General features: G+C 42.3%; 1 long non-coding RNA gene across 1 annotated transcript; it reads left to right on the forward strand.

The window, feature by feature from the left end:
- Window positions 1–247: 247 nt before the first annotated feature.
- On the forward strand, window positions 248–17,591 carry LOC135987048 (uncharacterized). Its single transcript, XR_010605946.1, has 4 exons — window positions 248–368; window positions 16,384–16,466; window positions 16,849–16,950; window positions 17,190–17,591. It is a non-coding gene; the product is annotated as an uncharacterized LOC135987048 (long non-coding RNA).
- The last annotated feature ends 6,116 nt before the right edge of the window (window positions 17,592–23,707 follow it).

The raw sequence follows: 23,707 nt of genomic DNA on the forward strand, positions 1-23,707 counted from the left end.
TTTTTCTCCTTTCTCCTCTCCAAACAGCACATGTACGCAGTGGCGTTTACCGATTTGTTCGAGCCGTGGCTGCCACGCACCCTATCTGTGGGGCCGGCTGCGGCGCCTACGTTCAGCGGAGCGTTGCCGGAGAGGAAAACCCCGTCCGTCAGTCCGTCCGTCCGTCCCTCCCGGGCGCCGGGCGCGCTGCGGGCCGGCTCCTCGGCGGCGGCGGGGCGGCTCCGCTCTGCGGCCAGCGGCGGGCAGCGTCCATTGCGGCTCGGCGGGGAACCTCCCCGCCCCGGTGCGAGCATCCAGGGGCTCCGGCAGCGGGCGAGGGGGCACCCGGCCCCTCTCCGTCTCCTTCCCTCCGCCTCTCCTACCACCAGGTGCGTTTATTTCTCACCCCGTCCTCTTCCCGCGAATCCACCGTCCGCGGCCGCCGAGCCCCAGCAGCCTGGCTGGCCCCCAAGTCACCACTGATACATCCCTCGTTCTTTTTAAGCTCTCCCCCCCGAGGAAGCAGCGCGGCGGAGCTGCTCTCCGCCCGGCGCTCGTCCTGCATTTCACCGCCGGAGCGCTTTAAAGATAAAAACTGCCACTTTCTACACTCCATTCTTTCCTTCCCTCCCCGCGCCGGCACCGCGGCGTTACGCGGCTGGCTACAGGAGCTCGCCGAGCAGGGGGAAAAAACAACGGGGGGGGTTAAGGGAAGAACACCCACCAGGCCGGCCCCGCGGCCGATCCCCGTCCCTGGGCGGCGGCGCTGAGGGGCGCAGCCCAGCCCGCGCAGCCCCGCGCACCTGACAGCCCGCCGCGCCGCGCTGTATTTCCCTCCCTTAGCGACAGGGGAGGGGCGCGGCGGCGGCGGCCCTGCCATTGGTGGAGGGGAGCGCGGCGGCGCGGCCATAGGCTGGCGCCGCCGCCAATGGGGCGCGCTGTATCCGGGAGGCAGGGGGCTGTGGTGCTATTTAAATCCAGCTCGGTGATGTCAGCGGGGGCGGTGGTTGGTGGGGGCTGCGCGCGGGGGGAGAGGGGCGGTTAACGGTGGGGCGAGCGCGGTGGCCGCGCCTGCCAGGCCGCGTTAGTCGCAGGGCGGCCGCTGCCTCCGAGGGGAGGTGAGCGGGAGTGGCCCTGAGCGTCCTGCGGAAACATCGCCGCGTTAGGGCGTCCGGCAGCCCCCCCACCCTCGCTGCTCACCCGGAGCATGACGCTTGTCCTGGTGGCCACCCTGGAACGTGTGGGTTAATTCGGGAGTGTTGGCATGGCGCACGCTGGGACTGAGCGCAGGCAGGTGGGCTCGCTAGTTGTGCGAGTTTCATGCTAAGCCACCTCTTAAAGAGAAGGCAAAAGCGCTACCATCCGCATTAAAAACACTTCAGGGGGAGGGGTTACCTCACAGTACCTTTCTCTGCCGCTCTGACTCGCGTCCAGTGCCTCCCTATGGCCTCAGTGATACTACAAAAGCCACCAAGTAAATCGAATTTCCTCTCTTGAGCCGTGCCCTCAGGAGGACGTGCCTGACCCCTTGGCATTCCAGGGTTGCCTGGGTTTGACTCTGAAGGACTGCCACAGGCGGGAAATCCTCAAGTGATGACGCTGGCTTGAAGGTGCACATTGAGGCCACAAAGCATACCAATGGTAGGGTACAGCCACCTGGCCAATTTTCCTTCTGCGTTTCTGATTCCTGTTAATGACAGGTCCTGTTCTGTGAGTCACAGACTTTTAGATGCCAAAACTTGGTGGACGTTTCTTAGCTGTGTGTGTTCTGTTTTCTATTGTCTTCCCAGCACAGCAATCACAGATGGAGTTGGAAGGGTGTTATGTTACAACAGAAGATAAGCAAAACCAAGATCCAAATGCACTGGTCTCTCTTGGCAGAAAATGTCTGTAGTTTGTTCTGCACTTCAATGTGCTGGGAGACCTGTGCTGGAGCTCATCTTGTCTAGCCTAATAAAGGCTGAAAAGTGGGATTAGAGTTGTTTGACCTGAAGTGTGTAATCATCCTGTCTGCAGCCCGATGCCCAATACCCTGATGGCTGCACAGCTTTTTCTCTCTTGTGTGACCCAGACTTACCTCTGATGTGACCAAAATGCAGGCAACTCCCATCATACAATGGCATATTACTGGTTACATGATGAGAGTGCAAATAAGCACCAGTTAACAGACTGGAAGCTTTTCTCAGTTTGCAGGTGGATGTGTGCTGTGACCATAGATTTTGACGTGTAACTACAGGCATTTTGGTTGCCTAAAGATACATGTCCGGATATGTGGCTTAAGAAGGACGTATGGTCTCGTGACCTGTAGAAGTGGTTCCTTAAGAGCAGTGCTGTGGTGCAGTGAGCTGAGCGTTGTTTGTGCCAAAGAAGATTTGTCGTGAGGAAACTGGGACTGGAAATCAGGAGGAAGGTGGTTGCTGACAACCAGAGGACTGAAGGTCCCAACAGCCTCACGACAGAACAGCGAGAGCAAACAGCCTACGCTGTCTCATGGTGGAGCTTCATAAATTCACAGTCACAATTAGTATGAGAGAGCAGGTTTGACCTAGGGCTTAGCAATTAAAGCTGGAGTGGGGAGTTGATATCCCCAAGGAAGTGTTAAAAGCCCTTCTTGTTATGTGTGAAGGAAATGTCCTTGAAACAATGTTTCTTCACTGTGGCAGGATAAGGCAACAGAGGTAGGAGACAGCATGGGAAGAATGGCCACGTGGGTGGCTTCTGTGAGAGGAAGGAAAGGCTTGTCATAAATTGGAGTCCTCAAGGTAATTTCATTTAAGGACTTTCTTTCACTATGAGTCAGATGGATGTGAGAGCCCTTTTCAGGAACCGACTCTGTGAGCCTTTTCAGACCCATTGCCATTTCCTTGTTCTTCCCACCCTATCTGGAAAGCTACTTGGAATAAAGATGAATTCACTACAATCAGGGTGGTGTTCAGGTATTGTATTTATCCATCAACCCCACATTCTAGATTTTGTCAGTTGCCTGCAAAGCTCAAAAAATAATAATAATAATTTGTTGTTGTTTTGATTGAATTTTCACTCCATGGTCCCTGTCTGCATGACCTCGGGTGACTTGGGGAGGTGTCATCTTTGAAATGTCAGATCAGCATTAGGAAGAGATGAGAAGCTGGGCAGAGGTGTTTGTGGTGGTCCTGTTCCTGGCTCACGCATCTTGCTTGGAGCTAATCTTATAATCAGATTTGAGTTGAGAAGAATTTTTTCTCTAACGTGGGGGCATTTTGAGTGAAAAGGGGAAGGGGGAGGCATTCACCCTCCTCTGCAAGCTGGAACATGGTTTGCTTTGTAAAATGAATTTGTGTATTTTGGGGGCAGGAACTGCTGGACTGGTCAGAGTACTCAGCCTGCAGTAGTATAAACCTCAAGTGTGTTGAGCAGGGCATGGTTTTTAATGTATGTGAATGGAAGAGGGAAAAATGAATGAATCTCTCTGGGCTTCACAACTAAGGCATAGACATAGCGGGCAGAAAGGAATATGAAGAGTTCATCTGGTCCATACTGTGATTTCATTGCCATAAAGCAGGATCCAATCTCCCCATCTTTTTCCTGGTAAATATCCAAATTATGTAAAGATCTCCAGGAGTGGAACTTTATAATCTCCTCAGGTATCTCTTCCAGTACTGCACTTTCCTTAGCTTACGACAGTTTTCTATTGCTTCCAATCAGAAACTTCTTAGGTGCAGTTCAACCCCATTACTTCTTGCCCTATCCATGTAGAGAACAGGTCGTTCCCTTCCTTTTTACAATAGAATTTATGTGTTTTGAAGATTGTCAGCATGTATACCTTCAGTCTTCTCTTTTTTTTAGGCTAACCAAACTCTTTATCTGTTCAATTTTTGATCATCAATAATTTTTTTCTAGTTCTCTGCATGTGACCCTGGGAGACTGCAATCCTTGACCCCTCCTTGCTTTCAGTCCCGCATATCTGTTTAATAAAGGTCTGGAGAAAGAAAGCAAGTAGCAATGTCAACATTTCCTCATTGTCCTTTTTTTCTCCTAAACAACCATGGTGAATGAACAAAATTAATGGCAGGTGAAATTTGCAGCCTCTAGGAAAGGAGCACACACTGCAGGGGAAGATGGATGGACAGTGCTAAGTGGTGGCGTCAGCTCAAAAGAGGGACACAGGGACAGCTGGCTGATAAAGGGATGTGTGCAGCTCCATTGAAAAAGAAAAAACAAACCCCAGGTTTTAGCATGATTAAGGAAAGGGGATGCTGAATGATGAATTCTAAAATGTTACTGTAAATGGCACTCGCTGGAGATTGCTGTGTGTTGCAGCACCTCAGCTCCAGAGTTTCACAGGGTGCACAAAGACTGTTGCTAAGGCTGAGTAAACTGAGGCACAGAGAAACTAGGAAGCATGTAAGTAACTGAATTCAGACAAGGCAGAAGTCTAAATCCTTTCCCAGTCTTGACATTGCTTCTTCCTGGCCAGTCTTTAGAAATCGCTCCTGCTTCAGGTTAGGGTTATGTGATACCGTACTTTTTTCCTGTTAAGAACACGTTTTGTAGAAGGGTCCATAATACTGTGTGTACTGTGTAGGATTCAGCTGAATACAGGCTGCAAGATGGCATCAGTTGCAGTCCTCCATTTCAAAATATCATTGATAAAAGCCTGTTTTAAATGTTCTGGTCAGGACTAGTGAAGCTTTTCAATTTTTAAATGTGTTTCGTGTGGAAAATCCCTCTGTTGAATAATTACCAAGTGCTGTAAGCATTACTGCATATTTGATATTTCATCTGCCTGGAAGAAATGGACAGTTTTCTTGCTACAGATTAACTACAATTAATTTTGTGATACTCTGCTGGAAGAGAGACTTCATAGTTTATTTCTTTTTCATCTGACTATTCAAGGAATGGGGCTGGACAGAAAAAGAGTTTAACCGCAACTTCTACTCCCGGCCCCAGCAGACATTTTGTTTACAAAGAAAAATCCTGCACAAGCTGAAAATGCGAAAACCAGAGAGTGAGTGGTATAAAGTATTGCAGTGCTGGATCTTATTTTCTTGGCCAGCGTTGGCTATGATGGTCTATTTATTTTATCTTTGACATATCCTTAGTCCACATTTGAGTGTAAATTTTTATCTGGCAGTGGAAAAACCCTTGTTGCAGTTGCTGTTGCATGAATTAGTCTTAGGTACCAATGGACACTAATTGTGTTTAAAATGAGGAATTTGGCACAGAAAGCTGTTCAGATTTAACCTTTTCCTCACAGAAATATAGTTACTAATAATTCTTGTTGTGGATTGAAGGTTAAAATCACCTTTTATTTCATTTGTTCTTATTGAGGCTCTTTAAATGGTGTGTTGTGTCAGAAGTGTGTCCCTGGCTCTGCTGTGGGAAATTCTGTACATCTTGGTGCTGTTAGCAGGCCATGGAAGGCAACACAGAACGGTAACTGTCACATCTGTTTTCCTAGAAAGTTGTTTTGTCCTGTCTTTGAATTGTGAGATGTTTTTGTATTCCTAGCACTGCCACTGGCAGCACCATTCCTGAAGGAATAAAATTCTTCAGTCCTCATGTGTTGGACCTAATGGCCCTCCTGGCAGTCAGTGAGAAGCTTTAGTATGTCAAAAAACGCAGACCCGGGCTCCTCAGTCTGAAGCAATGGCCTCCTTCTTAAATTGTGGGGACCAGAATGGCAGAGAGTACTCAAGGTGAGGCCACACCAGTGCTAAATCCAGCAGGATATTTGCCTGTTTTGACTGGCTGGTTATACTGTGTTTAATGCATCCCAACAGAGCAATCTATCTGTGAAGACTGAAGGGATTATTTACCATCACTGAGATTTAGAGGATTTTTTAATTTTATTGATCAGTATTTCTAAAACAGTGTTGAATTGTAGCTTTCCTGTTGTGATAGACATATATGACTAGTATTTTGGTATTTTGTTTCTTAGTAGCTTGGGACCACAGATCAAAAGGCAGTGGACGCAAAAGAAGGCTATAAGGATGTGTTCAAAGTAGCACAAGGAGGAATTCTATGCAGTGTTTCCTAGGTACAGTGTTCCTGAGGCAGTGTAAAATTTTACTCTATCCTTTAATGAAACTTTTACTCTACTCTTTAATGAAACAAAGTCTGTTTCTTAAGTATTGGCCTGTTTGGGCAGCTACTTTTAGATTTGGGACAAAGTATAGTGTGATGTGATATCATATCAGTAGGCAATATTAATCTCTGCATAATTTTCCATAAATTTCCATAATATTAATCTCTTTAGGGAACTTGAGAGGAATGTCTTTTTACAACCCCATATAATGAAGAGGGAAGCTTGTCAGCTGAATTTCCCAGTATGTGGATTATTTTTGGTTTCAAAAGTTAGCTCCCGCATTTCAGTGTTGCGTTCCTTCTCCCTACAACCCCGAAGAACAGCCTATTCAATAGCTAGCATAGAATTTAAGTCTAGAGATGACTGTTACAGTAAATATCAGCTCGACATTTAATATAAATTCTTGCCTAAAATATCTCTGGTAAAGAGATCCTATAGGTATGCATATGTATGTGCTGGTACTAGAATATGATCTAGGTGGGGTTTAAGCACCACATTCCAAAAAAGTAAATCCATGTAAACCACTCATCACCTCTTCATCATCTGAGCATATGCAGACACCTACCATCTTTATGACACTGTTTTAATCCTATGTGGAATGGCTTCATGAAGACAGCTGCATCTTTAGCAAACATGGACTTAGTAATACTGAGTTCAGCACAGAGCTATTTCCAGTCATGAATGCAAACCAGCAAAGATGGTTATTGGCCACCTCTTGCCTAATGGTCAGTCATTAGAGGATTTGCCAAGAAGAATCAGACTTTCAGCGCCCTCAGACAATAATTTCCGCTTACTAGATGACAGATCTCACCTTAGTGGCCTGAGTGGAATCATGACGCAGCCTCTTCAATGGTTTTCAGAGTTGATTTTTATTCTCTTCCATGCTTGCATGGGACTGTTTTCCTTTCTATAACTGCTTAAAATGCTATATTCCTTTGGTTTCTGCAGAATTCACAGTTTGGAGTAAGGAAAGGGATAATTTTAACACAAGAACTGAAATTGTGTCTGACTTCTGAGTAGATAGAAAGAGGAAAATGTCTCTAGTGAGATTTCCTTAGGTTTTCCTTAATTTCTGAGATAAAAATGTACATCTTTGCTTGGGTACGTGTACTCTCTATCTCAACTTCTCTTTGCATTCTTTGAATAATTATTCTGTTAGGAGTTGTAAGTCACACAGTGCTTTTCGGTTTATACAATTCAGCGTGCAGGAGTAGTACATATCAAATTTATGGGCTGAAATTGAATCATCAACCATTCAGGAGGCAACACCTGCAAGAAGGAGCACTCACCAACTTGTTGTCCTGAGCAATACAGAACACCGAGCAGCTACTGAGTTAATTTGTCCTAACACAGAGCAAAAGCCCTTGGCGTGAATCCAGCATTGCTTATCTGTTTAAGAACTGAGTCTATGTGTTTGGTTGGTGACTTGTCTTGGTTTTGTTTTTCCAAGGGAATCATAATAAAGAATACACATACCAGGATTTATAGCAGATAAGTTAAAGGACATGGGCTCATGAAATGGCAAAGCATGCAGTAGTAGAAAGGATAAGAAGTACCCTTTTCATGCTGTCTGATAAGCATGATCACTTCGAGCAGAATGTAATTTTGATTTCTAAGTTATCCAAATACCCGCATCAAAAAGGAAAACAAAGAGAGAAAGCAGGTATTTATGAGCACACTGGTGTCACAAGTGTTTGGTATCCTGCTTTTTGTACACTGCATTCAGTGTCCAATAGGTAACACACGGCACCAAAGCACCAAGCATTTATGAAGATGTCATTAAAAAATGTCTTTAAATAAAGTCTAGGCTGCAGGAGAAAGTAAGAAAAAACATGGTCCCACTTAATCATTTGCCTGAATCTTACGTGACTTTTTTCAGGGTAGGGAAAACATGCACTGTTAAGCAGAAACTGGGTCTGGTGGCAAGTCAGCTGCTGCTCAGAAAAAGGGGCAAAACTCTGTATGGCATCCTCAAAAAAATGAGAACCAAGAAGTAGTTGTAATCTGCTGCAGAGAGCTGAAGGTGCATGTTAATCTTTAAATTAAGTAAATTTAATTTACCAGTAAAGCAGCTATGATAAGATGTTGGAGAGAGATAACCATGTTGTAGGTGTGGGTGAAAATAATATGCACAGCAAAACAAGCTGGTTGGGTACGTGGAGAAGCATGTTGCTAGAAAATCTTATGAGACACTTCATACTAGCTGCAGTATTGTATATAAACTCATGTCATGTGCTGTTGATCAGGCAGAATTCAAATGCTGAAGAGCTTGAGCTGTGGCAGAGTCTCTGGCTTTGTGTGGTTGCCAAACAGCGCAGTGTGGACCACTTAGTATCATCTTAACTTCCACTTTCTGCTTGTTATGACTACATAGTGCTACTTCATAGCAATTTTGAGGTTCTTTGAAGGACTATGGTGAAGGGCATCTGAATGGCTACAGCATTGGAGTGGACACAGCAGCAGCTGGAAGACACAAGAGGATTCAGAGGGGAGGAGAAGAGCAGAAGGAAACAGAGAGAGGCAGAAGTGAACGAACATGGATTGCACAGATAGAATGGAGGTGTAGCATTATGGTAGTTTAAGCCCCTACCACGGGATGCTAGGACCTGTGGGAAGCTGAAAAGTGGATCAGTGCTGTTTGCTTAGCATGGCAGACCTGCCGATCTAATTATTTTTTTGTAATATTTCTAGAATACAAGTCATTTGCAAGCTGTACTGCAACATGGAGACAAGCACTAAAGGCAGTTCAGCTGCTGGGATCTGCAGATGCCGATGCTTGTGGTCCCTCATAATTTGACATGGGGCTAGCAGGAGGGGGCAGAAAAGCTTAGTAAGGAAGAGGAGAGCCACAGGACACTTGGTTCTGTGCTTCGAACAGCTATAGCTGTCAAACAACAGTGTTGCTTGTTTGGGAGTTAGCTTGGGTTAAAGCTCTTCAGACCTACTTGCCTGGGGCAAGCCTCCAGGCCAGAATGCTGTTAGGAATTTGCAGCTTAAAGCTCCTTGGCAGCAGTTGCCATTTTTCAACTCTTGTGGAATCGGAGTGGGTTCCTGGAAATGGGAGGGGAAATCTCAGACGGTATTTGTGACACATCTGGAAGATGCGTATAGGGAAGGGAATCTGAGATAAGCCAGTGGGTGTCCTGGGTCCGTGGCAGACCTGGCGAGAGGGGGGCTGTGCTCAGTCTCTTTCCCCTCTCTCAGCATGCCCCCATCTGTTCCTTCCCAGGGATGGCTCATGTTTTCGGAGTTCTCAGCTTGTTTCCAAAGCCCACAGCCATCTCTTTCTCATCTCATAGTTGTCTTCCTCTATCAACTCAATTGTACCCAGAAAAAAACCTCCTCATGGCTTTGCTGTGCCTCTAATTATTCTCTGCTGAAAAGAAGAGGGTGCCAGGGTGGCTCCTGTTACAAAGTAAAGGGGGGCAGAAGGTGGGTGAGGGTTATTTAGGCCGGAACAGCAGGCTCTGTCTCCCAAGGCATAGGCAAAGTCCCTTTACAGTCTTCAGCTGCCCCTGCCTTGTCTTGGCCTACTGAGCTGACACCACTTGAGCAGTCACACTGATGGCAGTTTGTCCTTCATGATGTAGCTGTGTAGTTGTTAGGGATGACACTTTTGTGAGGTAAAGCAGGATCAGACTAGTGTTATGAAGAAAATATAATTGCTAGAAGTAGCAAAACTAACCTAATACAAGAATATTTGCCCAGCGCCTTGTTACACCCATCACGGAGCAACACTTCAGAGTGGAGCACCAATCAATAAATGTGCTCTTCACCTCATAAAACTCATCTACCTCCACCTGAAGAGCAGTAACACAGCACTATCTTCAGGGACACCTGGCAATGGGGGCCCTTCAGGAACATCTGGGACCAAGCTCACGTAGCTGGAACCAGCACACTTAATGCTCCTCCTGACTACTGGCAACTGCTGGTCCTGTCAGCAAGGGAAGGGGAAGGAGAGATAACCACTCTACTGTAACTTTGTAGGGTTCTTTGCATTATTAATCACCCTTTCACAGAGGTAATGAATATCCGCACTCCTTCACACAGATCCAATTATTGCATAATAATTAATATGTGCATTTAGCCCATCCTGACCTAAACCACAAGATGATGAAGTCTCTTGAGTCAGGTCAAGTCTGCCTGTAGGTTTCTAAACTAGGATGAATTAATGCTAGGTATTTCCTGCACACACTCTCCAAGCTCCTCTCCCATGTTCTGCCCTTTCCCTTCAAAGTCTGGTTCCAGTGCAGTGAAGGTCAGGAGCTGGTGACTGTCGGATACATCAGGATCACAGGTTAGTGGGAAGACACCTGATGGGGACAGTAGCCTGTTTGTCTCTATACCTTTGAATGTATGTAGAGGCTACATGTATGCATCTTTGTGTTGAGCTTAAATGAGCAACTGAATTAATGCTAACTGAATATGCCTTGATGAGGTAAAACATTTTCCTTTTCACTCCAGATCTGTTTTCTATCCAAACTATGATCTTGGCCAGTTGATCTATCCACGTCATCGATATTGTCGTCTTTCTCCTAGTATAAATAAAACACAGCTCTGTGTTTATTGCAAACTATCCTGACTTAGATGATTAACCACCTTCCCGTTGTTCAGGTGGTACCTTTGGTCTCCTCAGGGTCCTCATATCCATGCAGTGTGTAAAACTGGCTGAGTCTTCCCCTAAGTTATCCCTAAAATACTTCAGTTGTCTTGAACAATTGAAACTTACCTGGACTTTCTTAATCTCATAGCTTTATTAATGAGAGATAAGTTTCAGTGGTCTGACAAGGCTGTTTTCCTAGCCCTTTGCGCTCTCTCTTCTGGTTTTCAAGGAAGCTGGTTCCTACCTTTGCTCGGTCAATGCTTCCATACTGCTTTGCCTACCTGAGTTCCAACCCATGCTTCAAAATGCTTTCTTTCTCACTGGTCTTGAAGTCTAAGAAGAGTAGTCCTTTACAAACATATATAGTAGACCATTTAAAATGTTATCCTTCTTCCAGTCACTCCAAAACTGTCTGTCATGATAGGCACCAAAACGCGACCAGAATCTACTTGTGGGATTTACAGTCACTATTGTAGCCACTTCTTCATAAATACCATCTCTCTCTCTCTCTCTTCACATTCACCTCTTTTCCTAATAATGAGGTTGCAAAATTTTTGTGATGAAGAATGTCACCATTTTGCTCTGTCTTTAGAGAAACATCTAATACAATAGGCTTATCATTCATGACTGGAATTCCTAGGTATTACAGAAATACAGACAATTTTTATTTTATTCATGTTTTCATTTTAAAAAGAGCATGTGATTTTAGGGAGTATTTTAGGAGATTTTTGTGGAATATTCCTGAAAGAAAATACGAACTGTCAGTGATTCAGGATTCTATCCACAAAATGGTTTCTTATCTTGTTTGGAAAACCAATATTTAGCACTTTTAGTGTTTATCTGGACCCTTACCACAAGACCACAAATTGGATCAACCTTCACTGCAGGAATGCTGTGATACTAGGACAGAACAGTTTCAAAACCTCAGCAACTGTGTATTCTTTTGGATACGTAAAATAATAGATTTTCTAAGATGTATAATCTCGCCAGATTCTTAAAGGACACTATCTGGCTGTATCATCATGAAAGTCCAACTATGCCCTCCCCAAAAATGCAAAGCTTTTTTGAAGTGTAACTGTTGATTGTATTTTTACAATTAAAGAAATTTACCAATGTATTTGAAGATGAAAGAGCATCAACAAAACTAAGAAAGCAGATTGTGTGCCTTTCTTCCCTAGAAATACCTGAAAATCCCAGACTTGATTGGAACATGGAATTTGAGCAATGTTTATTCTTTGTTCCCCCAGCTCAAGAGCACTGTTCTTACTGCGCTAGTGACAAAAATCATAATGCAGATCTCTGGATGTACTGTGGGAATACCAGGGCAGGATACAGAAATATTTACTTGTGACCAAGTCCCACTCTGTTTAGTACTTCCTCAAATTAAGACTGTTACTAGCAGATCTGATGATTAAGATGAGCTTTCTGATCAACCTTCTTTCTGCTGAACTCTGACTTGCCAGTATCCTGCAAGCCCACAAGTCACAGCCCAAGTTCTAATTGTGCTGCATTAGGGGTCTGGTTTATATTAATATCCCTAGTAGATGAGAAAAGAGCTCAGTGTGCAGAGGAATCTGAGGTTGTGTTAAACCCCTATTGCCTGTTACTGCATATTTAAGATGATCTGCAACACTCCATCACCTGGAAGATGTATGCTACATCCCACCTGTGTATGGGCTTGGTTTGCCAATGAAAACCCCTTTCATTCTTGTGTACTCCCATTATTGTCCATCAAAAAAGTTTTGTTAGAATACTCAAAAGTGTTCCCTCTCTGCAAGAAACTCACACTTCTATGTGCATAATTTAAAAGTATGCATACATGTATTAAAAAAGACAGATTTATATGTACACACCTATGAGAAGAGCAAATCAGAGATGAGCTGATATTTACATAGTCCTAGGCCGGTGTTCAAAATGCACAGGCCCTGGGTAGGCAGGTGGAAAGAGCAGTATATCTTTTCATAACTGAAATCACAGGAACACTTACGAAGTAGCATGAAACTTCTACTAGAATGCCTATTCTTCATACCCATACAACCCCTGAAAGTTCTGCTAAGGTCAATTGCAGTTCTCATTATGGATTTCAGGAATATGCAAAGAAAAAAAAATTAAAAATATCCCATTCAAAATGTCTCATCTGATCCTGCTTAACTGGTAGTTGAATGGGCAGAGTTCCCACTTTTCTCAGCTGTTGGCTAAGTGTATTTCTTTTCCACCTGTGACAGCAAAGGGAGACATTATATGTGGTGTTGCTGGTCAGAGAGGCTTCCCACACTCAGATACCATCACTCCCTCTCCTTTCGCAACAGTATCATTAAATCTTACTCTGGCATGGGTTTCTGTGGAAAACCCTAATGCACATAAATGAGTAAAACTATGATGACAGCAAACTGCCTCAAGCTGAAGTATCAGGATGCAGTTTCACTATTAGCCTAGGCTGCTCTCAGTCCATTTTGCTGCATCCTTCCCCTATGCCCCACACCTGCCAGCAGCACAAGTGGTCCTACAGTCACATACTCGTGGATCAGCCACCCAACTTGGCAAAACCAGCTGCTTTTGGAGAGGGAATAGGGTTTATTTTCAGCTTGGGCAGGTGCCTTCCCTTACTGCACAACTTCATAGGACCCAGTCCCAACAAACAGCAAGGGGGCAGGGGCAGGACATAAGGTTGTCCATATCTTTAGCAGCAATGCAGAAGATTTAAACTGATGAAATCTCTCACTAAAAAAAAAATGTATTAGAACAGATTGATAAAAATGAATCGTGCAAATTGCCAGGACATGACAAGATCTCTTATTGGATTCCAGTGTAGCTCAATTGCTGTGTTGCTTTTTGTGGTGTGCCACTTGAATTGGCCTAAGTAATGGAAGAATCAAAGGTGGAGGGTTTGGGATTTTTTTAAGGCTCTGCCAAGCATTTGGTAAGAGTAAGCCAGTATATCTGATTTCTGTACCAAGGAAATAAAGTAAAACTGTAGCCAAAACTACAACTAGTGTATACAGCAAGTGGATAGAATAAGAGTCAATATGGCTTTTTCAGAGGGAAGTTGTATTTCATAAATCTATTAGAGTTCTTTATAATGAGCGTATGAAAGCGAGCAAAGAGCTGAGAGTGATCCAGTTAGATTTCCAAAATACTTTTGACCAGGTCGCTCAGTGAAAGCTCATAAAAAATAAATATCTGATTAGGTAAGAAAAAAAATCTTCTGTGGATCAGCAACTGTTTAAAAGCTCTGTGGTGATGGATAAAAATACAACAGAGATTTGAGCTGGTGCTGGTCGTTTATTACTAAGTGATGTCAAAAAGGTGAAGAATGCAGTGATGAGATTTACTCATGATATTAAGTTATTTAGGATACTAAAATCAAAAGCCAGCTGTAAAGTTTTGAAGAAGGACCCCATGAATAGCTGAATAAGAAAAGAGCTGACAAAATTTGGTGAATTTAAGAAAATCTTAACTTTTCAATAGAGATTAATGGTTTCTGAACTAATAGTACTACCATTCAAGAAAGGGGGGTAATTGTTCAATCATTTTGAAGAATTTGATGAAAATACTCAGTCACAGTTGAAAGGCAAACCTCAAGGAAGGAAATAGAGAACAAATGGAAAACAATTGTTGATCACTCTCCTTGTCACATATTTCTCAAGGTTACAAGGCAGACCAAGAAGAATGATCAAAGGTGTGGAACATTTTCCATACGAGGAGACAGTAAATGTAAACTAAACATACTAGGATGTTTCTGTTTTGAGCAAGGATAACTGAGGGGATACTATGAAATAGATTTTTGAAAATGGTGACTGGTACGGAGAAGGGCAGATAGGGAGCAATCATGTACAGCTTCCCACAATAAGAGAACTGAATGGGAGTCTGTCAAATTCTCAGTTCGTAGGTTCAAAACACAAGGAAGTTATCTTTCCCATAAGGTAGAATTCAATGTGGAATACACATACTGTTAGGATAACAAAAATGAGAATGGGTTAAAAAAAGGAGTTGGAGCGATCTGAGAGACAGGCCCAGGGAAGACTATTATACAGTGGTCTAGAAAGAAATCTCCAACTTGGAATTATTGGGAGCTACAGGATATGCCCTGGAAATAATCAATTTCTATGTCTAATGAGCTACTCACAAGCACCCACAATTGGCCACTGTGGGTAAGAGGGAATGAAGCTATGAAGACCTTTGGTCTGCCCAAGTGTAGGCATTTTAACTCCTACTTTCCAAACAGAACAAATGACTTTAATGAGCCTTCTAATATCAACCACATAATATGAGGTTATCACAGGTAAAGGATATTTCAAATATTACATTTCAAATATTGAAATGTTACATTTTGTTACATGAAATATCCAAAGGGCCTTGAAATATTCAAGTGGCCTTGGTTGTATGCCATGAATGCAACAAGCCTATACATGAGACTAGAGCTCTTCCTCCTGGTAAACACCATGCCATATGTTTTTATCAGGCCCTAATTTTGGGAGAATTAATCTCTATAGTTATTACATTACAGCGTCCTAGTTATGTCAAAGCATAGAGCTGGGGGCTTCTTCATTTATACAAATATTGCTGAACATTTAATTTCAAATTCTCAGTCTGGTGGATAATAAAAAATGACTACCCACCAAACTTGGAGACTATATTTTGGGCAGCTCATCAGAGAGGGATTAATATTACTGGAATTGCTTTGTTTCTCAGTAACCCCTCCTTAAAAACAGCTTCCTCTGAACATATATTTCTATTTTATTGAGAAAAGGAAACATGGTATTAGAAATCAATGTTTTTAAAGGGTAATTTAAAGAAATCTAATCTTGGCAGATGCTGAAATATTTTCAATTTAAAACAAATAGGATTTCTGTCATCCAGTCGGCTTTTTAAAATTAGACCATTACTCCTTGATAAGTTAATTACAAAACAGAAAGAGACTCAACCAATCTAAAAAAGCGTATTAATGAAAGTATAGAGCACATGTCTAAAAGCTGTTTTTACTGATTTATTGGTGAAATTTTACCTTCTATATGAAAAACCTTCTCTCCAACATCTTAAAGCATAGGAAAAAATGCTCAATTTTTCACCCAATCACAACTAATTTTTTACATTTGTACACTGATGGACTATTGTTTTTCTGCGCTATCATCCATTATAATAAGTGACAGCATCATAATTGAAATTATTTAAAATATGGTGCATTTAGATAATTCTTTACTTCAGTATAAATATGATTACATAAGAAATGCTGCTACTGAAAATTGCTTGGATGAGCTACCGAAATGGAATTATTGCCTACCAGGCCATATTCCTTTGGGGATAGAAAATGAAAAATATCATAAATTCCTTTGAAATGCAAAAAGATAAGAAGAATAGAGGGAACATTTTTTTGTTGTGTCTGAGGCCTGGTCATCTTTAGCCAAATCTTTACGCCACAGGGCAGATAACTGGTATCAAACGCTGCAGAAGTTTCGCACCACACAGGCCCTTAGGCTCCACGTGGACAAGGGAAAGACGGAATATGTTGCAGCCATGAGTTGAAATGTCTCCAGGTCCATCAACAGAATCGTGGTCTCACTGATATCCCTGGCAAGTCTTTCAACCCAGTGAAGTCACAATTTCACCCCAAGAATTTTGAGTAAATGTGAGCAAAACTCGCCGATACAATTACATTGGGTGATTGGTTTTGTAATATTTGCCCACAGATGTCTCTGTAACTGTGCTGCATGTTTGTCTTTTGGGTTTCTTACAGTAAGGACCAGCCAAAATGCCCAGTGGGAATCCTTCCTGGTTAGTGCTGGAGTCTCAACTGTGTCTGAGCCAAAGTCATGGCAGGTATCAGTCTAACAATTTAACAGTCTGAATAGGGGCAAGCCAGGATCCAGACTAAATGCCGTCTCAGATTAGTTCACCAATATAGAAACTGTCCCATAGGGCCATCTGGTTTGGCAATCTCTTTGGGATCCTGTCACTTAGTGGTGTGTACTGACTGATAAACCCGCTTCAACTAAAATACTGTTTAGCCTCAAATAGCTGGAATAAAATATAATGGAAGAGGAAAAGGTTTTAAATCTTAACAAAAAAATATATACGCATCTTCCTTACCCCAAAATGTTGCTGTCCTCAAGTGGACAAGGAGGTTGAGCCTTTTCAGATACTGTCCAGTTTCACAGAAACAACAACCCCCATAACCAAAATTTCTGCCATTTTTTTGCAGCCCCACACCAGCTGGCACGCACACACAAGAGAGGGTGATCGTATCTCCTTATGGCTGTTTAACTGCATTCACAGTCCCGTAACAGCGCTCCGACAATTCACAGTGAGTAATCTTAGCTCAAGTCCCTGTTTCATCTTCCTGCTTGTATTTGTATGTATGTATTTTGTATGTAACTGACATGTTAACTAAGATGGTAAATGATCTACAAATTAAGGTGGATTAGCTCCATTTCTGTCATTCTTTGCTATCCCTTCTCAACACAAACCCACCCTTTTACCAAAGCTCAGCTGTTCTCCCCAAACAGTCTGTCTTTCTGCTGATTTTCTACTGTCATCTCCCAGGGCAGGCAAGAACTAAGCTACCCCTACTTCTCAAGCCATGTGCCACCTCCCCTCCTGCCCTTGTCCTGGATGGCATTCCCCTGTCACAGATGGGAGATCTTGGTGCTGTCTCTGAGTGCTGCTGTACTGCACATTTCTCCACCTCGACCATACCCAGAACCAGAACATCATCTGCATCAGTTTGCTGATTTTTCTTTCAGCACTTGCCATGGCTCAGTCAGCCAAGAGATGGCCAGAGTTTCACGTAGACAAGGTTGTGTTACCCCAACAAGAGCAAACCAAGATGGTGGTAATGGCAGCTGCTGCTCTACCTGGTGGCATCCAACACCAGGTAAAATAGTAAAAAAATTTAAAGAATGTTTGAAGATAATTTTTATACTTCAAATAAAACCAAAACCGCAGGTTACAGTACAAACAAATCCTTCAGTGTATATTTTAAAAACCCAGAACTTTTGAAAAAATAAAGGTAATTTTTAAATTACATGTGATGTCTCCTTTATGCAAGGCTTTCCACATTACTCCTCACATTAGTACTATCTCAGATATAGCAAGCACCTATAAATTGCAATATTGCTTACCTTCATGAAGGTGGAGCAAAATTTAGACAGACACTAGGCCATTGGCTGTACTCCCCCTTCCTTTTGATGAACAACAATACAGGTACCACTGTAAAGTTTGTAACTTTATACTATTAAATAAGAATAAGGAAGAGAAGCAATTATGTCCATTATCAGGAAGTATATGAGTGCAGTGTTGTTTTGTTTGTTTGTTTTATTGCATCTGTCCTGTGCACTAGGAATGTCAAACCATAATTTGACACAAAATATTCAGAATGGTTTATTACTAAGATGAAGGTTTATTTTAATTTTCCCAGACTACATGCTTTTCTTTCCTTTGCTTTTAATCACAAATATTTGTGGCAGTGAGAGACACGATAATGATGTTCACCTCTTCTATTTAGAGGGAAAACCTGTCTGGTGATATTTGTTTTACCTTCATCTCGCAAAGTGACACAGTCTATGTTCCCTGAAGGATAGGTGTGTTAGCTCTGCAGTTTTGATTTGGGCTTGCTCCAGGTTAGACCATTTTCCAAACACCACTAATTACCACTGTGGAACAGTTTATATTTTGCTATACATGAAATCACTTCCTTGAAGTGCAAACTTATAATTTTCACAGAGGAAAAATGGAAGTCAAAATAAATATAAGCTGCACTGAAAATTCGATTTTGGATTATTATTCATTAGTTCACATTAAGATGCATTAGAGAGGTTACTGTTAACATGACAGTAGGGGTCTGAGCCCAGGCTCCAGTTCTGTCACTTGCTTGTGGCTTTTCAGTTGGAGTTTCCTGAGTTGCCCCATGGTGGAGCAGTGTGTGAGGTCAGTGGAGAGTGTCACTGAAGACCTGTTTTGGGGACTGCATCAGGCCTGGAAGAATGCAGTCTCCCAAGGTAAGTCCATTATCAGGGACTGTATTTGATTTGTATTTTTCATAGTTATTAATGCACCAGTTCAAAAGGTTAAGTGACTTGCATGAGATTCTCAGTTTTCATTTGAGGAAAATTGTGTCTCTAACCTTGTACTTCTGGAGAAAAGATGAAAATATACATGTACAAAGGCTTAAGAAGGAGAAGGGTACTTTAAAAATTATCAAAAGACACAATAAACATGAATTTTTGATCTGATGCTATGATCTAGAGGATGAATTAGTGATGTTTGAATGTCAGGGATAGGAGAGATTAGGACGGACAATAGAAAAAGGGGTGGAGAAATCTTCTGAGATATTGATAATTTGAAGAGCTGTTGCTGCATGTTTAAAATGTGACATGATTGTTACTTACAAAACCCCTCCAACTATGTCAAGTCAACGCAAGATGAAGAATCCATGCAATGCTGTAGGCTATGATCTTTCTGGTTGTTATCTCACCTTAGTCAGAGTTTTACTAACCAAAAACCTGGCCCCTGTTGTTGCAAAGTAGATCCACAAAAGCCACATCTCATCTAGCACAGAATTTCTCTTCCACAAGCACCTCAAGATGTGCTTCAGGGCTGGCACCTCCCATCAATCAGTTAAATATTTTATTTAAAAATGAAACCAGATTTTATATGAAATATGGTAGGTTTCTGCTGACTACAGTTTGTTGTGGCATGATTAACAATGACTGGGCCTGAAATACTGTTTTGATGAGTGTTTGCTAAGAATACTGAAAAGCTGGAACAAAAAGTATAGTAGTTTAACAAGCTTCCAACTGGTCTGAAGCATACATATAACAGTAGTAAGGTCTAATAATAAGAAAGAAAAGAGTTTGGGTTGAAGCACTAGGCTGAGTGTGGGAACTCTCTGGGGAAAATTTTCACACTTGCCCCGACTCCAGCTTTGTGCAAGTCCCTTGCTAGCTGGGGAGAAGTCTCTTGCAGCAAGCATTGCCTGTTCCACCTCTGAGTATCCTGCAAAAGGCTTCACACAGGCTGGGTGATGGAAGCACGGGATAGAAATCACGGCATTTTGCACAGCAAAGTGTGGGAGGAGTGGCTGTGCTGCCTGTGTGTTCTGCCATAACCCAGAGGATCGCACTCCGCCAGCCTTTGCTGGAGGAAGATCTCAGTCCACACGTTCAACTGGAATGAAGGTGACACAGTGAGGAATCCAAACTGCTGTTGTGCACCCCACTTCTGGCTGTGAATTGTGTACTGGCCTTCAAGAGATGGGACACAGAATCTCTATCTTCTACTATCAGTTCTAACGAAGACTTGCTACATGACGATGGCTTGTAAGTGGTTACTTTATTCTCTCTAGTTTCATCATTGGACTGATTTATAAAACTAGTTTAAAGTATGCAAATCATACTTTCATTTTTGCTGTGTAAGAATAAGACAGGAGAGTTTGTTTATTGGTTTTGTTAGTTTGTTTTTTAATTCCTGTACTTTTTTTGGTTATATTCCACATTTAATTTGCAGTCAAAATTTGCAGTGGGTCATTTTCTTGGAATCAGGTGCCCTTAAAAAAGTGAATTCTTAGCCCACAGAACTTCCTGGGACTAGAACAAGTATTTTCTTATTAGCATTTGACACTGCTGCCAAAGTACAAAGAGGGAACTTTTCTATTGAACCTGCTGGCTCCAAAATCCCCTTTTGATTAACTAGCCAGTAGTCAAATTTTTAAGGGAAGGGCATAGCTGTTTCAGAAGTGAAATCTACCAGTTCTTCATAAATGTCTTTCCTTTCATATCCCCTGACATAAGGCAAAACCTCAATATCTGAGAAGTTTCCAGCAACTGTCTTCTAAAAGTTGGGAAATTAGAAAATTTGGTTTAAGTGACCAAAACATTCCTATTTTTCACTTTGAACCCATTCTCTGTGGTTAATCTTTTGTTTGTTTGGTTCATCTATTGCCTGCAGACTGATAAAACTCTGTCCAGCACTTCATAATGTGAGATGTTGTATAAATACACTAGCAAAAAGGTGCTCCATCCCAGAGACAACCTAATCCTGAAGTTGACTAGAAACCTGAGGAAGTGGGAGGATTACTGGTCAATACACTATGTTACCATAAAACATGACAGGCTGGCTTTAGCTTGGCAGTAAGTTATCTTTTGTCACATGGTTGTAGTCCTAGGGTTGCAGCTGTAGAATAAGAGACTCTTATTTGCTTCTCACATTGATTAATATTATGTTGTTCTGCTTGTATCACAGCTGGAGACTGTAGAAAGTAGTTGAGAGCCTCCTGAACACAACTTCTTGTGTCTTTCCCTTGCATGGACTTGTTCCAGGAGCAGTGATTGGATAGCCGAAAGGTAGGAAAGAACTATCTAAAAAAGTGGTGTGATAAAAGAAGACAGCTAAAAGAAATGCAGGGCTTTTTAAACCTCTCCCAGCTAGCAGTGCCGTTTCTTGTACCTTCAGTCTATCCTCCCAAATATACCTATCTTTCAAAATTACCTTGGCTTTGGAACAATGGTGCAGGCAGCTGCAAGACCCCATAGGGTGTGATTATCTTATTTCCTGTCTGTCGACTCTGTTTAAACATACGCCAAACTGGAAAGGTCATTTTTCTAGCGTGACTCTGGAGTATGCTTAATGATAGTCTTGTTACTGACTGACCTCCTGTACCTACAGGGATTAAACATCTTGGACAAATTTTCATTGCCTGAATCTGTGCCAAATCCTTTTAATGTGTGAAGGACTTGATCACTTTTAAACCAGTGGTGTAGAGCCAAGAAGCTCAGTCGTCTGATGTCAAGGGGCCTGCTTGATTTCTGCAGTAGAGAAACAGAAATTCACAACCACCATGAGGACAGCGAAAGAAAATGTATCTGTGCAGATCTTTATCAATATTCTAATCTGATTGCTCGGTGCATCCTTTCCGGACCAGGCTGAGTGACGCTGCAGCAGCCAGCGCTACTACAGCTGTGCTACCTTGCATGATGAAAATGCATTATCTGTGTCCAGGGCTTACCATCAGAAGCATAACCTTAGCTTTCAAAATAATGGATTTGCTTTTTAAGTATTTATATTGTGGAAATTAAAGTAAATTAGACCATGTTGTAGTGTTGGTTTTAGCAACTCGCACTTACTCTACTTCCACCATATTTATTCTTTAAATGTAGCTGAAAAATCTTACTTCATCCGGAATGAGGCTATTTTTAAGGCTCTTTTTTATGCAACATTGTCTATTAACATTTCACAGCATCTGGCAACGCTGGCTTTTCTGATTATATTGAACCTTGCTGAACAGGAGTTTTTATATCATTTACCAGCAATCCTTTGCACTGCCTGTATTCTATATCTTCTCCTCAGAAGTAAGAAAGATGACAGGTGATGTCTTGAAAGATAAGTAATCTTCCACTACATACCCTCTGTCTACAGGAAGTTCTCTAGATGTTGTACATGAGATTGACCAGGAAAATTCATCATGGCACGTTACCTATTTTAGTTATCCATTCCACTCAATACAGCTACTAAAAATAGCTGTTCTTAGATGAGTATTTCCCTCTCGCATGTGTCAGTCTGCAGGATCTAATTTTGTAACTAATTTTACAAAACCAAAGACTCATAAGATGAACGGGATGCATTAACCTACTAACAAGATGTGAAATTGTATCCTCTAAGAATATCTGATGATTTAAAAAATCCTTAGAACAGATGTCAATTAAAAGGAAAAAGAAAGGGGAGGGATTCCAGCCACCCTTTCATACTTATTTCCTCTGCTTCTACACCGTGTTTCCATTTTATTGTTTCTATCCTCAGATAAACTCTGTCACCAAATTAATTTTGCCATTTCATAAGTCTTTTTTCTTTACTTTTGCATATTCTAAGTTACACTACCATTATGTGAGAGAATATTTCTACTTATTTCTAGGTATTTTCTATATTTTTATTATTAATGAGAGTGTACCTGTTACACATACACTGATATTTAAATGAATATTTAAACCTATTTGTCAGTAATATGACTGGAACCAAGTTCAGCATCAACCAATGGCTGATTAATGGTCTTAACATTTGTGATAAGAATAGGCAGATAACAGTCCAATTTTAAATGAGCAGGTAATTAGAAATTTTTTTGCACACCCTGGTCTTCTGTTGATACTTTCAAGTAGAAAAAGTAGATGACTGAAATGTTTTTGCTTACATCATGACTGAAGACTGCACTGACGGCAGACCACAGAAAAGCTTGCAAAACCTGAGCTGCCTTGGTTGCAGCGACCATGAAATGGTGGAGTTCAGGATCTCATGTGGTGGGAGCAGAATACCAAGCAGAATTGCAACTCTGGACTTCAGCAGGGCCAACTTTGGCCTTTTCAAACAATTGCTGGGGGAAATCCCATGGGCAAGGCTGCTTGAAGGTAAAGGGGCCCAAGATAGTTGGTTAACATTCAGGGACTGCTTCTACCAAGCTCAAGATCAGTGCATCCCGACACGTAGGAAGTCAAGGAGGGGAGCCAGGAGACCTGCGTGGTTAAACAGGGAACTGCTGGGCAAACTCAAGTGGAAGAGGAGAGTTTACAAATCATGGAAGGAGGGGCTGGCCACTCGGGAAGAATATAAGGCTGTTGTCAGAGGATGTAGGGAGGCAACTAGGAAAGCTAAGGCCTCCTTAGAGTTAAACCTGGCAAGAGGGGTCAAGGACAACAGAAAGAGCTTCTTCAAATACATGGCAGATAAAACTAACACCAGAGGCAATGTAGGCCCACTGATGAATGGGGTGGGTGCCCTGGTGACAGAAGATACAGAGAAGGCAGAGTTACTGAATGCCTTCTTTGTCTCTGTCTACTCTGCCGGAGGCTGTCCTGAGGAGCCCCGTACCCCTGAGGCCCCAGAGGAAGGCAGGACAATGGAGGAGTTTGCCTTAGTTGATGAGGACTGGGTTAGGGACCAGTTAAGCAATCTGAACATCCATAAATCCATGGGTCCAGATGGGATGCACCTGCGGGTGCTGAGGGAGCTGGCTGAAGTCATTGCTGGACCACTCTCCATCATGTTTGCCAAGTCTTGGGAAATGGGAGAGGTGCCTG

This window comes from Caloenas nicobarica, chromosome 3 (assembly GCF_036013445.1).
Source record: "Caloenas nicobarica isolate bCalNic1 chromosome 3, bCalNic1.hap1, whole genome shotgun sequence".
Classification (NCBI taxonomy): Eukaryota; Metazoa; Chordata; class Aves; order Columbiformes; family Columbidae; genus Caloenas; species Caloenas nicobarica.